This window comes from Neopelma chrysocephalum, unplaced genomic scaffold (genome assembly GCF_003984885.1).
Source record: "Neopelma chrysocephalum unplaced genomic scaffold, ASM398488v2 Primary Assembly neopelma1_25, whole genome shotgun sequence".
NCBI lineage: Eukaryota > Metazoa > Chordata > Aves > Passeriformes > Pipridae > Neopelma > Neopelma chrysocephalum.
Window position 1 is genome coordinate 46,100,397 of NW_020897694.1, and position 15,504 is coordinate 46,115,900.

Below are 15,504 nucleotides of genomic sequence, written 5' to 3' on the forward strand. Positions count from 1 at the left end.
GTGTGCCCCCGCGCCGGGCCGGCACCGGCGGGGGAGGGGAGGGCAGGGTTGCCCTCCGTGTGTGCGTGGTGTGTCACAGTTGTTTCAGTTGCGGGGGGTGTCGAAGCACAACACAACCGCAGGCAGAGCGGGGGCGAGGGCTCAGCGGCCACCCCGGGGCACCCCCGGGGCCGTTGGCAGCGGCGCCTCCTCGAGCCGCGCGTCCCGGCGTGCGGGACCGACCCGGGTGGGGGAGGGCGCGTCTGGTTCGCCCCCCACCCACTCCGGCCCTCCGAGCCCTCCCGGTGCGCCCCCTCCCCCCCCCGTCACCTCCCTCGTTCCCGCCCGGTGGCGGCGGCCCCGGGCGCGGCTGTGGCTCCCCCTCGGCGCTGCTCCTGCCGCCGCCGCGCACCCGCACCGGCCCCGCCAACCCCCCCCCCCCTCACCGCCATTCCGCCCCAAAACTTTCCGTTTCCCCCTTCCCACTCTCCGGGACTTCCTTGTGCCGCCTGTGCGCGGAGGGGAGGGGGGGGAGGAGGCGTGTGCGGCGGCGGCGGTGGCGAGGGGGGATTCGCAGCCTCCTGGCAGGCTGGCCGGGACCCCGGGGGAAGAGGAGTTGCACCATGCGCGGCAAGTGAGGAAAAGTCTCCGCCAGCAGCAGCGCCGCCGCCCCCCGCAGAAGTTGGGGCTCTCCCCGCCCGCGGGAGCGGGAGCTGTGCCTTTAACGCCCGCTGCGCTGCGAGGTGAGTTCCCGAGGCGGATTATTCATCCCGGGGACCCTGTAATGTTTTTTTTTCTCCCCCTCCTTTTTTTCTCCCCCCCCCCCCTTTCCTCACGCCAGTGCTTCCCGGGCGCAGCCCCCCGAGCCGAGCCCAGCCCAGCCCGGGCCCCGCTGCCCCCGGCGCCCCCTCTGCAGCCTGACCCGCCCGGGGGGGAGGGGGTCGCTCAGCCACTGCTTGTTATGACGAAGTTTTTTTGAACCCGGAGGTTTTGGGGTCTGTTCGAGGGTTTTAGGGGTGTTTTCTTTGGGCCGAGGCGATGTGTGTGCGTGGGACTGCCGTGCCTGTGGTGGGTGTTTTGCATCTGCCCTCAGGCAGAGCGACCCCAGGGCGTGGGGAGGGAGGGGGTGGGCAGTTTCTCCCTACTTCTGAGGTAGTATTGTGGGTTTTTTAATTAAAAAAAAATAAATGCTCGGGGGAGGGGGGTGAGGGGGAATGCGAGGTATTCACGCTCCAGTGTGGAGTTTGCAGAGCCTGGGTGGGGGAGGGGATCCCATTCATCGCCAGGGCTTGAATCAGCAGCGGGCGGAGGGGCCGGTCGCTCCCCTACATCGAAGTTTACTTCCAAGTAGGTAAACAAGTTCCCCCTCCTCGCCCCCCAGCCCCCATTCCCACCCCCTGGAGACGCGGGCTCTGCCGGCCCCGCTCCCAGCCCGCGGCCGCCGGCGGGGCAGGGGGTGCGGGGGAGCCCCTCGGGGCCCGGGGCTGCGACCTGTTGCACGTCCCGGGCCGGCGTGCACAGCCCCGGAGCGGCGGGGCCCGTGGGCACCCTGCCCCCGGCTTCTGTCACCGGGCTGAGCCGGGTCCCCATTTTGTGTTGCGGGCTCAATCTCGGCGGTGGGGCTGATAAATGGGTTCGGTGCGCGGCTGAATATTGGTGTGGTGTGATGTAAAGCGAGTGACCCTTGACCTATTTAATGATATGTTGTTGGGCTCTCGGGCAGGCATCCTGCACAGCGCAACAAGGGGGGAAAACACCAAGCCACACCCTAAAAGTTCGGCTTGCATATTAATTTCTCAAAGTCGGCGTTTACACGGAATAAAGGCTTCCCTTTATGTGTTGCCTTAACATGCTTCTCGGTGTTCTCCACGAGGATTCGTACGGCGTTTCTCCTTTCCTGACGAACGAGCCTTGGAGTGTGGATGTGGATGTGTGCGGTGGGGGAGGGGAGGCGGGATGTTCGGCGGGGCTCACCACCGCCTCCCCCCCCAAAAAAAGAGAATGCTGCAGAAACCTAAAATATCCCTTTGAAAAGAGTGATGTTTTCAAATAAAATAGAGTGTAAAATTAAAATGTCAAGACTGGTGTTTTAGGCTAATAGTATGAAAATAAATATATTGTGCCAGGGGGAGATCTGGTTGTAGGCAATAAATACAAGGGCTTTAGTCGTGATAAATATAACATCATATCTTTCTTCCTTATTCGATTTATTAGCAATCCTTTAACTGAGACTGTTCCTGTGGCATATATAAGGTTTAACGTCACATACTTTGCTTACCGTATGACTGCACATGCTGGGCTTAGGCCTCTCCCTGTCCTGCAGTCAGTGTTCTGTCATGTACAGAGACACTGGGCAGGTTTTGAACTAAATATATTTATTCCATGATAGCAGATGTTGTTGGCAAGAGAGCAGGATTTGTCCTAGTGTGTGTTTTGGCGTTGATTTTTTTTCTTAAACAATTACAGATAATAATTGCAACATCTCAAAGACAGCAATAGTAAAACAGGGAAGCTTTCCCACAGAAGATTTGTAGAGGGGGTGGGAGGAAAAGGGAAAGCGAGAGGGGGAGGTTGCTATCACATCAAAAATGCGTTAAACCTCTCTTGGGCTACATGTAATAATGGCAAAAACAGTGGAGATTCGAGCAGAGCTACTATAGTCATTTCAGTTTTTAACACCTTCAGTGAGCTATGCAACAATCTAGGATAGGGCAACCCTCAATGTACAGACAGACTGAGGAACAAGATGCTGGAGACCAGTATTGCAGGAAGGGACCTGGGGGTCCTGGTTGACAGCAAGTTGAATATGAATCAGCAGTGCCTTGGCAGCCAAGAGGGCCAGACATGACCTGGGGTGCATCAGGCAAAACATCACCAGCCGGTCAAGGCAGGGGATTGTCCCGCTCTACTCTGCACTGGTGCAGCCTCACCTTGAATATTGTGTGCAGTTTCAGGTGCCACAGTATAAGAAGGATCTAAGGTTACTAGAGAGCATCTAAAAGGTGAAGAGTCTAGAGGGGAGGCTGTATGAGGAGCAGCTGAGATCACTTGGTGTGTTCAGATTAGAGGAGACTGAGGGGAGACCTCATTGCAGCCTACAGCTTCCTCTCGAGGGGAAGCGGAGGAGCAGGCACTGATCTCTTGTTTGTGATGACCAGCGACAGGACCTGGGGGAACAGCATGAGGCTGTGGCAGGGCCGATTTAGGTTGGATGTTAGGAAAAGGTTCTTCACCCAGGGCACTGGAACAGGCTCCCCAGGGAAGTGGTCACAGCACCAAGGCTGACAATGCTCAAGAAGCATTTGGACAATGCTCTCAGGCACATGGTGTGATTTTTGGGGCTGTCCTTTGCAGGGCCAGGAGTTGGACTCAATGATCCTTGTGGGACCCTTCCAACTCAGGATATTCTATGATTCTGAGGTTGTTTTTTTCTCTCAAAAGATGAAAAAGTGTGTTTCGGAAGCAAAAAGGATTAAAAATTATGCATACGTGTAAACACTGGCAACTGCACAACTGTACAGGTCTCTTAGGACGTAAAAAAACTCTGCAGATAAGTTGTTGTCTGAATACATCCTCTGCCCTTCCCCCACCCAATTAAGTAGCTCCAATGTCCTCTGCTATGCCACTGCTGAGAGTTATGCTATGGTTCTTCTTTTCAGCCAATTGCAAGTATTCTCCACAAAAAGAGTATTGAAGGAGCAAATATAGATTAAATCCTTGATAAGGAAGGGAAACTTGTCTGCACCTGGAACTGTCAGGCTTCTGCTCTACCAGTTTGCCCAGTTTTCATAGAATCATAGAATATGCTGAGTTGGAAGAGACCCACAAGGATCATGGCGTCCAGCTCCTGGCCCTGCACGGGACAGCCCCAAGAGTCACACCATGTGCCTGAGAGCGTTGTCCAAACGCTTCTTGAGCATTGTCAGCTTTGGTGCTGTGACCACTTCCTGGGGAGCCTGTTCCAGTGCTTAGGCACCCTCTGGGTGAAAAATCTTTGCTTGATATCCATTCCTAAACCTCCCTGGACTCAGCTTCATGTTGGTTTGGTACTGTCATTGATTTACAGATGGGCTTTTCCCATTTTTGTGATGACGGGGGACTGAAGTAGACCTTTTGTCCACTTGATAAGTCTAAAGTGCCATGTCTCCTGGGAGAGCTTCCTGAACAGAGACTTCTCCTCTGTCAGCAGCAGCTGTTAAAGGCCTGTCATCCCTGAGCTTGGGAGGAGTAGAGGAGAACATCCCTCAGTGCAGATGGGATCTTGTTTCTCAGTGTCTGAGATAAGTCAGCGGTGTGATACACTTAGGATTGAGCGACACGTTCAATGAATTTGGTTCATTGTGGGGATGAGGCTGGAAAACCCATCCCAGGGTTTAGCCTGGCCTTTGCCACAGATAGTGCAAATGTGCTTTGGTGCTGTTAGCTCTTGCTATTTGCTGCTGTAAAGAGTTCAGTGTTAGAATTTATGCTTTATAAAACCAATGTTGTTTATGTTTTAGTAGTGCCAAGGGGCCCCCATTCAAATCAGGGCCACTTTGGGAATAATTGTAGACGACAGTTCTCGCCCTGAACAGGTTGTAATGTGAGTAAGTGAGGGAGACAAAAAGCCAGGAGGGTAAATGATGGAAAAAACTGACTCAGGAGAACAGCAGCCGATTGTAGTGCCTTATCTGCACAGCCATGGCCACGGTGTGATCTCAGCTGGTAGGAGAGAGGAGAGTTGTTAACACCTGGCAGCACTGTTGCTGATAAATCTGTCTGCTCTGTGTGAAGAGGGGTGGGCATCATAACATGTGATCCATATCCTGGATTCTCTTTACTATTGCTCTTTTAATTCCTGGTATTTTAGGTTATGTACGCCAGCCTGCCTATAAAATGATCCAGGTTTTGTAACTCTTGGGACAGCTTCTTTTTTTCATAATCTTCGTTATGAGGCAAGATGGAAGTAATTTTGTAAACTCTTTTTTCATCTGCTAAATTAAAACTCCACTCCCTCTTCCCCTCCCTCATCGTGCCTATTTTTAGTTAGGAGGAAATAGCTGACCTCTTTACAGCAAGAACCCATACCCCCTGGGTGCCATTTATAGGTTTCTACCAAATGGCCTACTTGGACAAGTTGGTTGAAATTAAACAAAAACATTGGGACTAGGACTCTACTAGCAGCCTTCCTGTCAGTACAAAGTCTTGGCATTTTGATGATACTGAAACAAACATCCAAAGGTGAAAAATGGTGTTTAGGTTATTTTTCTTTTCTTCGGTAGACAAGAGAATATTTTAAAGGCTTTCTTTTTTTGTTTTTTTTTTTTTTTTTTTTTTTTTTTTTTTTTTTTTTTTTTTTTTTTGTTGTTGTTGTTGTTTTTTGTTTGGTTGGTTGGTTGGTTTTTTGTTGTTGTTGCTTTCTGGTCATTATTATAATGGAATTTAATTTAAGGATGACTAACAGTATTTGGTTTTACAATGACAAGAAACCTCCCAAAGCTAGGGCTGTGTAAAAGCTAGGAGCAATAAAAGAAGGGTGTTCAATAAGAAAAGGTCATAGTTTCTTACCAGTTTTCTTCTTGTGTAGAGATTTTGTCCTAGATGGAGATTTATAAATTATAATTACCAATGTTTAGTGATTCCATAGAAGTATAAAATTGCTTTTGTTAGCTTAATTGAAAGCAAGTTTAACTCCATAATGGATGGAGTATGTGACAGTTTTTGAAGGTGGAGCTGCACAGGCCTTTTGTGCTACTTTTCTTGCACTGCTTTTCCTGTGCTTATTTCTGTTTACTTTAAGAGATACTAAAAATACTGGACTGTAGCAACAGGTATTGTATTTCTTCATTTGTTATTTGACAAGAGAAGAATATATTGCCTTTTATATCTTCTGCTTAGATCCCAGCTCTTAGTCCCTTTCTTTACTTTGGGTTATGAGCATGATTGCATCAGGAAAAGAGGCTTGGGGTTAGGAACATTTGATGATATGGCTTCCATCTTTATAATCCTGTTGACTTAATGCAAAAAAAAGGGGCATCACGATGTTTAACCCTATTTCTTGACTTTGTTTGTAGTATGGACAATTAATATGTGTCTGCTTGTCCTATTTAGACTGGAGTCTATGTAAGGAGTGATAATTTATGTGAAGTTACAACAGAAATTTATGCGAAGAGCCCTGTGGTATTCATGCAGTTCAAAATTATGACGATAGTACTGTAGTATGAAGAAACAGTTATTTTAATATTTTAGCGAAGTGCATTGCATAACTACAGTTTGGCTTGAGTGTTGAACGTTACTCATTTGCTGTGAGAAGTTAGCACACTGAACACATGGACAAAACAGTGCCTTGATACTTCGATGATATGACTTGTGGCCTATTTCTGAGAAGACAAGTAGACTTATAATGTCTAATAACTGTATATATATATGCTCATCAAAATAGTTTTGTCGAATTAAGTGGTAAATTTTATTGACCCTTTGCTTTTGAAAGGTGGAACAAGGCATTTAAAGAGCATTGTTCTCCATTAGTATGTAGTGGTCACTCTGTACATCACTCCACTGCCATTTGAAATGAGATTGCATTTACTGACCTAAATTTCATTTAAGCTGCTAATTCTTAGTTACAGTTTAACCTCTTATTACTGTGTAGTGGCTTTAGGATGCATTTTGTTATATAAAATCATAATTTTATTAGATGAAAATATGTGGTAACATCAAATATGATTTTTTTTTTCTATCAAAACAGAACTTTCCCATACCTGCAATAAGTTATTGATAGAGCAAAAAAAGCAACGTTTTTTCCCTTAGGCATTAAAAATACTTGTAAAATATTCCTTTGTCATTATTTTCAAGAAAACAAAGAGGATTTTACTTTGGTGGATAGATTCCCTGTCATTCTGCAGAATAATATATTTGTTGTGCTCCTTTTTGGCGGCAGTAAACTGCACTGGATGTACAACTTTGCCTTCTGCTACAGTTTGCTGTGTAGCACTATCAGCTCTTCATTAACCCTCTGCCACTGAAGGGAGACTCTGCAAAATATTCTCTTGTTCAAGAGTGAAGCCAACTATTTATGATTTATGTTTCTGAACAGAATAATCATGTTATAGAGGCACTGCTGAAAGGGAGCTGTTGCAGTGTTATGAGTAACATGTATACAGCTGTTGTTGTGTTTCATGCTTAGAAGTGTCCAGTGATGAGTGTGTCAATTTGAACACTACCCTGTAGCCTATAGCAAAATAATTGGAAAGATGTTCTTCCAAAAGAATTGACCTCCACAGGGCCCAGTTAATGAATACATGAAATTTTTATAAAGTGAAGTAAAAGTATGGATTTTTTTTTTGAAAATTCATGCATGTCGGTAACAGAATTAGGAATTGTTATAACTACACGATAGTTTCAGTGTCATTTAGCAACTACAAGTAGCTTGTTCACTGTACCAGTGGGTTTAGTCTGGTTGCTACTGGCAGAGGATATGTGTGTGTCCAGAGACCCATTAGTAGCAAGACTTGTGTTAGCACATAGTCTCAGCTGGGATTGTAGAATAAGAAGCAGTTTTGCAAGTATTAATTGTTTAAAATGAACTACACTAATTGCCGTATGTGATTGTGTGCATGTGCACATAGGTATATGTACACGGATAGCCTTAAAGGTAGTCCAAAAATTAGTTTTGGAGACAATTTTAAATCAGTTTTCTGAACTGTATTTTTAATGTTTTTTTTCTTGGCTAAGATGATGTGTCTTCGAAACATTTATTCCTGTGCATTTTTCAGTGTTAGGAGGGTAGTATATATGGTATGTGGGTACTTTATAATACGTTATTTTGTGGTTACAGATACTGCTTTTGTGTGTGTCTGGTTTTTCTAATGTTTAATGTATTTGTGTGTGGATTAAATTTTTTATTTTAAATTTTACTTAGACTAAACAAGAAATCCTTCGTGGTATCTGCCATGTTACCAACAGCATATATTTTCAGTTTAAAAGCCAGCTGAAATTTGGAAGTGTTATGTGTTCTCTAATGGCAACATGCAATTAAATGCAGTTATACATTGTCAATTAGATCATATGTGCTGAATGGTGGGTTTGTAGATAAGGTTTGTTGTGCATAGCAGGTGTTTATGGACATGGAGTCCAGAGTGAAAGAAAGAAATTTAATTTCCTCTTACTATAAGTAATACCATGGCCTATATCCTGTATCTATTTAAAGAGTGCTCAGATAATTGTGTTGAATGATTTTGTAGTTGTTTGCTCCTGTATTCATTTTGCCATGAGATTTTGAAGTACAACATTTTTCCTTTTTCTAAAAGTAAATTTGAATGTATGTCTATGAAAAGAAAAAAAAAGTCTGTTCCTTAATATCTTTACAAGGCAGTTGATAGGGCACTCCTTTCCACAGCCGGGTAAATAATTTACATTCCACTTATGGTGGAATGTTACCTGCTTACCGTCCTACAGAACTGATATGAAGATCTTAGTAATGACTGCTTTTGAAGAATTTTAAAGATTAAAATACATTATTTATTTTGTTGCTAGTTTATTAAAACATGTGAATGTAAAGTTCTGCTTACTAAAATATAATCCTATTTTTCATTAGTTTATCAATTAGGGTAGCAGGGTATAAAAGGAAAACTATGAAAAAAAAGTTTTATCTCCCTTTCAGTGTTCAGTTTAGAATTAGAAGTAATGATTGCTTTAATATGTTAATCTTCTATTAATCTGTAAATTAGTTTCCTGGCTAACAGAGTTGGGTTTAGGGTATTAGATTGCCTCAGAACAAGACTTTGTTGGTTTTTCTCAACCTTTTTGTAATTACTTTTAAACTTTTTTTCTTATTACCTCCCCCATCCAGTAAAAAATCTATTGGGATTTCCAGTGAACTTTTAGAGGTTTAATTTAAATGGATATTTTCTGTGCGCCATAGTTGTTCTTTCTGACAGCTCCACGATACCTGTGTAACTTCGGCAAGGACAGAGTTGATGATCCATTTGTGTTCTGAACATTCAGCAAATTTTGTTATAGCTGTGGTCTGATGTTGCAAAAATATATTTGGCTTGTGCAGGAAACTTCTAGGATCAGGCCTTATATGATGGCAGCACAGTTTCTTGTCTGATTAAGCAAACATTTCTGAGCCATTTTTAAAGCAATGGATGATGCACTTTTAGGTTTAGTCTGTCAGTCAGTGCTCTTGTAATAAAACAGAGATCATGGTGTCCCTCTCATTTCCCCTACCCACATAAGTAGTATATTTTGTATGGCATAACTTCCGAAGTCTGTCTTGAATACCATTCTTATGTGAATCCTCACAGTGTTCTTGGAAGTTTCTGTAGCTGAAAAACATTTAGTCCAGATTTAGAGCCCAGTTTCTTTACAGTGTGCAAGGAGCTGTGTCGGCTATGTTGAAATTTACTAGGCTTACTATTTCACAGTATAAAGTGTAAGGCTTAGCAATTTTAAGGTTGCAAACACATACATTGAAAAGCGACCAGCTTAGTTGGATGGTTGGAGCCTATGACCTTTTTCAGTCATAAAACTAAGTGTCCTTAGTTTTTCAGGGAAGGCCACATTAAAAGGTCTAACAAACACTAGCAGCAACCACCCATAAGGCACTGGCAAGCAGCGGTGAGAGGATCTCAGTGTTGCCTGTCTAGGTCATGGATAGTCTCAAAACTGTTCTGCCAACTGTGACGTACCACATAAGAAGCCCAGCATCTCAGATGTGGCACCTGATGGTTGTCTTTTGTGTAGGGGTTACGAAGGCCATGCCCTCTGTTGAGAGTGCGCACCAACGCTCCCACACAGCAACAGGTGTCCCCAGCCCAGGTACACCGACTGCGCCTTGTGCTGGCCGCAGGCTGGAGCTGCGCTTCCTCTAGTCTGTTCTGCCATGGATCTCAGCAGTCTGGCTCTCGTTATTTTGCACAGACAGCAGTGCCAAACCTTCCTCAGCCAACTGGTTAATGCCAGCTAAGCAAAGCCTTCTGTGGGTAGGGGTCCTCCAGCTGCCTTGGTTGACACCAGGGAGGCTCTGCTGGAAGGCAGAAGCCTGACAGTGCATATTGTAACACTTCATCCTTCACAGCAGATGCTGACCAAAGAAAAAAATACGAAGATTACCCTGCTCCTAAATGCAAAAACCCCCTAGAATGGGTATGTCTGTGTACTGGTGATGTGGTGTGTGTATTTTATTTTAATGTACTATTTTTCTCTGGGGTGCTTGCTCTGTTTGTCTGCAGTAGATAAGGAAAACTACACAGAAGGATCATTGCATTTATTTTTCCAACCTTAAAAATAAATTTTCTAACTTTTTTTCATTTGATGACTTAAACATCCTACAGATAGTTGTCTTAAATATATAACTATTTATGCGATTAGCATTGTCTTAATTGTTATTTTTGTCTCTGGAAATACATAGGGTTATTTTTCTGGTGTCCCAAGTGGAGCAAATATCTTGCCTACCTGTTTAACGTGCTAACCTATGTGAGAAAGTATGCCCTGTGGCCTGAAACATCATTTATGTATTTGTCAGTTGCCTCAGTGTTTTAACTTCTGTTTGTATGCATTGCATTTGGTTAGATTGAATTTATTATTGATTTCAACTGTTTGCAAACAGTCTGCTGACAGACCGTTTGCTTGTGTCTCCTTTGAGCCATCATTTTACCCTCATTAGTCTATGGATATGTTCTTTTGAATGTTAGCCAAACACGTTCATAGAACCGGTAAAATTAATAGAAGGAAAAGTAGGAGAGCTGCGTGACCTGTTATTTGTAAACAACATTATGAAACTGCCTTTCAGTGTTTGACTCTGTACTATACATTTGTTTTTTTCCCCACAAGTTTTCCCTTTTTATTCTCTGCGGTTTTATGAGCTTCCCATCATACACAGCCATTTGCTCAGCTCTTTTAATTGCCCCCCCACTTTTTTTTTTTGGGTACATTTTTGTTTGATTTGGTTTTGAAGACTAAAGCTACTAGGTAAATAACAACAATAATATTCACCAGTTCTCTAATTCTGTAGTTTCAAACCATGGTTTGCAAGCAGTAGGACTGTTTTTATAGAGATCTGCGGGTTAAAAAAAACAGGAAGCCTGTTGTCATTCAGTTCAAATTTGCTGTACAAGATATCTTTATTGGCCCACAAATTTAAAGAATTAAAAGATCCTTTGTCTAATTGTATTGTAAACTTCTTAAGGATGTGATGATATCTATTTTTATGACTTACTTGTGGGTGTGAATATCATTACACAAGTAATAATCCGTGTTTTCACAGAGGGTAATTGATACCAACATTAAATTTTGGTGTCAGTTTTGTTACATTGTGTAGATATTTATGAAAATATCCCTTCTCTTACGTAGGGCTGTGAAGGGTATTTTCTCTGACAGAACACAGATTTGGCTGATCTTTAATTGCACAGAGAATAATCTATAGAGGAGCATTTGGATTCCCTTAGTTTGTGTTTATCAGGTCTGTCACATAGGAAGCCTGCTCAACTGATTTTTCCATTTCTTTTTTTTGGGTTTTTTTTTGGGTCTTGTGCAGTACTGGTTTTGCTTTTAGAGTCTAACCATTTATATGGCAACATTGCATTTCAGTAAATCCAAATTCTTGCGTCTTAAAATGTCAAGAATTTTGTTATTTGATGTTACTACACTTCTGTTTTCTCCTCTACTTGAGAGCAGCACTGCTTGCTAATGTTAGGAGGGGTTAGGTAGAGGAGGTGTGTATGGTGAGAGTGGGGGTGGGAAGTAAAACAGGCTCTGGCTGTTTACGCATTCCAGGCAACCATAGATCTGCTTGTTTTGAGGCCAGAAATATTTTCCTTTTCACTATCAGTCTTGCAGATCTGGGGTATTTGGGCACACTGCCAATAAAAATAAATGGCAATGTGTTAATCTCTTAGATTGAAATGTAATGAACCATATTTTAGCGTTTTGTGTGTATGCATAAGAATAAAAGATTAACAGCACTTTGTAATTAGAATATGACATTTTTAGAAATACTGAAAGTCATGAATAGTGCTATACTTTCTTCAAGAATTGCCTATAAAAGGCAATCTAAAAGAAAATTTGACTCCTTCTTGCTAGCTTATTCCAAAGGGAAAGTTGCGTAATCAAAATATTTTTGCTAACTAGATTTTCTGTTTTCAGCATGATAACCTTTGGCTCAAGGAGCTTATGATGAGTCTCTCTTTCTAATTTACATGTAATGCGTGTATATACGTGCATTTTTTTTTCATTGATTTTGTAGTGGGTTTAATCTGTTTTGTAGTCCTTCATTTATCATTCTGGTTTCAAGCACTTGTGTTTCAGAGTTCTGATGAAATCAGATACACATAGCCATCCACCTCCATGTCTTTTTTTCTTTTTTTTTTTTGTCAGTATTGAAAATTATTTCCTGCAACCTGCACTAAAATACAGGCTGAGCAGGCAGGCAGATGAATAATGATTTCTTCTAGGTTCTAATGTAATGAACAGACCTTCTGTTTATTATTATTTGTTATCAATATTTGTGCACGTGCGATTTCCTTCCCTGAAGCTTGCTTTCTTGGATTTCTTAAAGCTGTATGCTATACATGACATTATTAGTTTATTCCAAGTAGTGCAGTAATTCCACTTTGTCACTCCAGCATCTTTGTCACTGGGACTTGACGTGGCTCAGCTTCTTGTTGTTTCTCCTTTCTGACTAAAATTTGTTACCCTCCAGAAATATTACCGTATAATTATGACACACACAAAAAAAGACAGTCCCACTGAGATAACAGCTGTTACCCTCAGTCTTAAGACCATCCTAGCACATGCAGTGCAAAAGGTAATTCAGACTATACAGTTGGGTTTTTTTCCAAGGGCAGCTAATTGCTTAAAACTTTCCTGCATAGCTGTGGCTGCCATCCAATCTGCATTTAGAGGCATTAAACTGCTTTTGGAAAAGCTGTAGGCTTCTTCAGCTGGACCACCAGCAACCTGGACAAACATGGTAATATCTCTCTTGACTACATTTTTAGGAAAAAAGTACTGCACTCCTCCTGTAGTGACCTGGATCTAAAGCCAGAGGTTGTTTGGGGCTGCTGTCGGGCGATATCAGACTGTTGAGTTTAACATAAATGGAAGTAAACACGAACGTTACCTGCACCTCATTATCCCTGTGCTTTTATGACACACACTCAAGACTGTTTGTATACTGGCTATGGCTCATGCTGATTATGTTGTTAATAATTTGTGTCTCTAGAGTGTGTACTAGCTGGGTGCTTTAGAAGCCAATGTTTTTGAATATAGATAGCTAAATAAGGGGCTTGTTTTTCGGAAGCCTTGGGTAGGTACAGCCACAGTTGAAATTGGAGAAATTGGTGGCTGCTTAGTGCCTGGATAAGTAATTAGCCTTAATACAGGAGTGCATCATAAGATTCTGACAACAGAAGGTCACCTCCCTCTTTTTTCCCAAAGTTAAATAAAGCGCTGTTTAAAAAAAATCATAGAATCAACCAGGTTGGAAAAGACCTCCGAGGTCATCAAGTCCAACCCTTGATCCAACACCGCCGTGGTTACTAGACCATGGCACTAAATGCCACATCCAGTCTCATCTTAAAAACCTCCAGGGACGGTGAATTCACCACCTCCCTGGGCAGCCTATTCCAATGTCTGATTACTCTCTCTGTAAAAACTATCTTCCTAATATCCAACCTAAACCTCCCCTGACACAGTTTAAGACCATGCCCTCTTGTCCTACTGCTGGTTGCCTGGGAGAAGAGACTGATGCCCACCTGGCTACAACCTCCTTTCAGGGAGTTGTAGAGAGTGATGAGGTCTCCCCTGAGCCTTAAAGAAAAAGATCCTACCAAGTGACTACTACAAGTCTGTATATAGATGCATGGTATTTTTCCCCATCTCTGTATGTTTCTTGAAAGGGCAAAATTTGGCCCTGATCCTCAGCAGCAGCTTGTCACATTTAATATGAGTGTCTGTCCAGGTGGTGTATGGTTTGTATCGAGGTTAGAGGGTCTCTGTTGTAAATTGGTAGCAAGTTTTTCTACCATATGTGCTTAGTTTTATTTAATGTAACATTTGATGTAGTGGGAAGGTGTATTATTATTGTAGTAGTGATTTAGTTTACTATTTATTACAAATATTTCCTGACTTAAAAAACATGAAAACTTGTTTTGTGGTTGAAATAGTAGGAACTGGGAATCTTGTTCTTCTTTAAACAAGCAGAAACACTAAAGAAACAAGGATATGATGTATAGTGGCCTAATGCAAAAAAACCCAACCTCAAATGCTTCTTAAAATTAGATAGATTTACATATTAACTATATGTATAAATATCTAGAAATTAGTAGTATCACATGATGAACCGTACTATATAAGAATTACATGCAAATTGCACTTGCTTGAGGGTTTGTTTTTTTTCTTTGTAGGTTAGAAATATTGTCAAGTTGGTTGAGAGCTTAGTAGAAGATATTTATTAAAAGAAATTTGATGAGAAGAACAAACTGGGATGTACTGTTCCTGTCTACAGAAAAGTTCAGGACCTGTAAAATAGTAGCTTGGGCTTCTCATTTCTTTCTCTTTTTGTTTAGGTTGAGAATGTCTGCCTGCATGAACCATACTGTAGGCTGGTTAAATATTGTCAATTAATTTCAAGCCACAGAAACTATGAAAATTCAGACATACTTTTAAAGTTGTGGTTGTCATCTTTTTTTTTTGCTAGTAACAAGTCTTTGACAGCCAAAATCAATATAACAAAATGGCATTGTTGACTTAGCAAAACAGTTGGGTTAATTGTTCAACACTACAGATGCTACTTAATAACTTTCTTTAGAATTATTATTTAGTACTTATTTTTTGATTCACAGAATTTCTTAGAAATCTTAGTTATGAGTCTGGCTGATGCAGTATAAAGCCCCAGTGAACAGTGTCACGGAGGCATATGCAGCTTGTAATGGAAAGAGGCCAGTTTAGTACTTAATTTGTTTCTTCAACCTCAGCCGATCAGTAACACCTGCATTTTGCTTAGTTGGACCAGCATCTAACTGCATTCAAATAAGGAGAAACCCCATCTTCCCAGACTATGTGAAAACCTAAAGATACTTCATGGAAAGCTACTGTTTCAAGAGACCTTTTATAAGTAGATGATAATAACCTAGAGAAAACGAGCATGAGCTGGTCCTTGCAGGAGGAACCCTCACCTAGCTGGCCTCGTTGGTCTTTTGCAATTGTTGTTTCAAAAAGGTTTCTCTCACCATTGGTTTCACAGTTTTTGAACCTGATAGTTTCAAAGCTTGTTCTCGGCTAGCCTGCTTCCTGTGAAAAGTGGTGTTGGGTGAGGTGTTCGTGTGCCACATCACACTGGTGAGAAATAAATTGTGTTTTGATCTGCAGGTCTTGCTTTGCTTATTAGATTTTATGTTCCCTTTGGAGGGGGGGAACAAGAGAGAGAGAGAGAAGCAAACAACAGTGCTGATATGGTGCAGTTTTATTGGAGAGAGGCACTCATGCCAGCTTTCTCCCAGGTTTGATCTTTTCCCTGATTCTTACTGGTGGTAGGTCTGGTTGAAG

The 15,504-nt window shown here is 42.3% G+C and overlaps 1 protein-coding gene across 2 annotated transcripts in view; it reads left to right on the forward strand.

Annotated features, from left to right (window-relative positions):
- Window positions 1-300: 300 nt before the first annotated feature.
- The window catches only part of TBL1X (transducin beta like 1 X-linked), a 206,147-nt gene continuing 190,943 nt past the window's right edge, over window positions 301-15,504 (forward strand). For both annotated transcript variants that reach the window (XM_027675136.1, XM_027675139.1), the window contains exon 1: window positions 301-722. The gene's annotated coding sequence lies outside the window, so the exon portion shown is untranslated. The remainder of the gene's footprint in view (window positions 723-15,504) is intronic.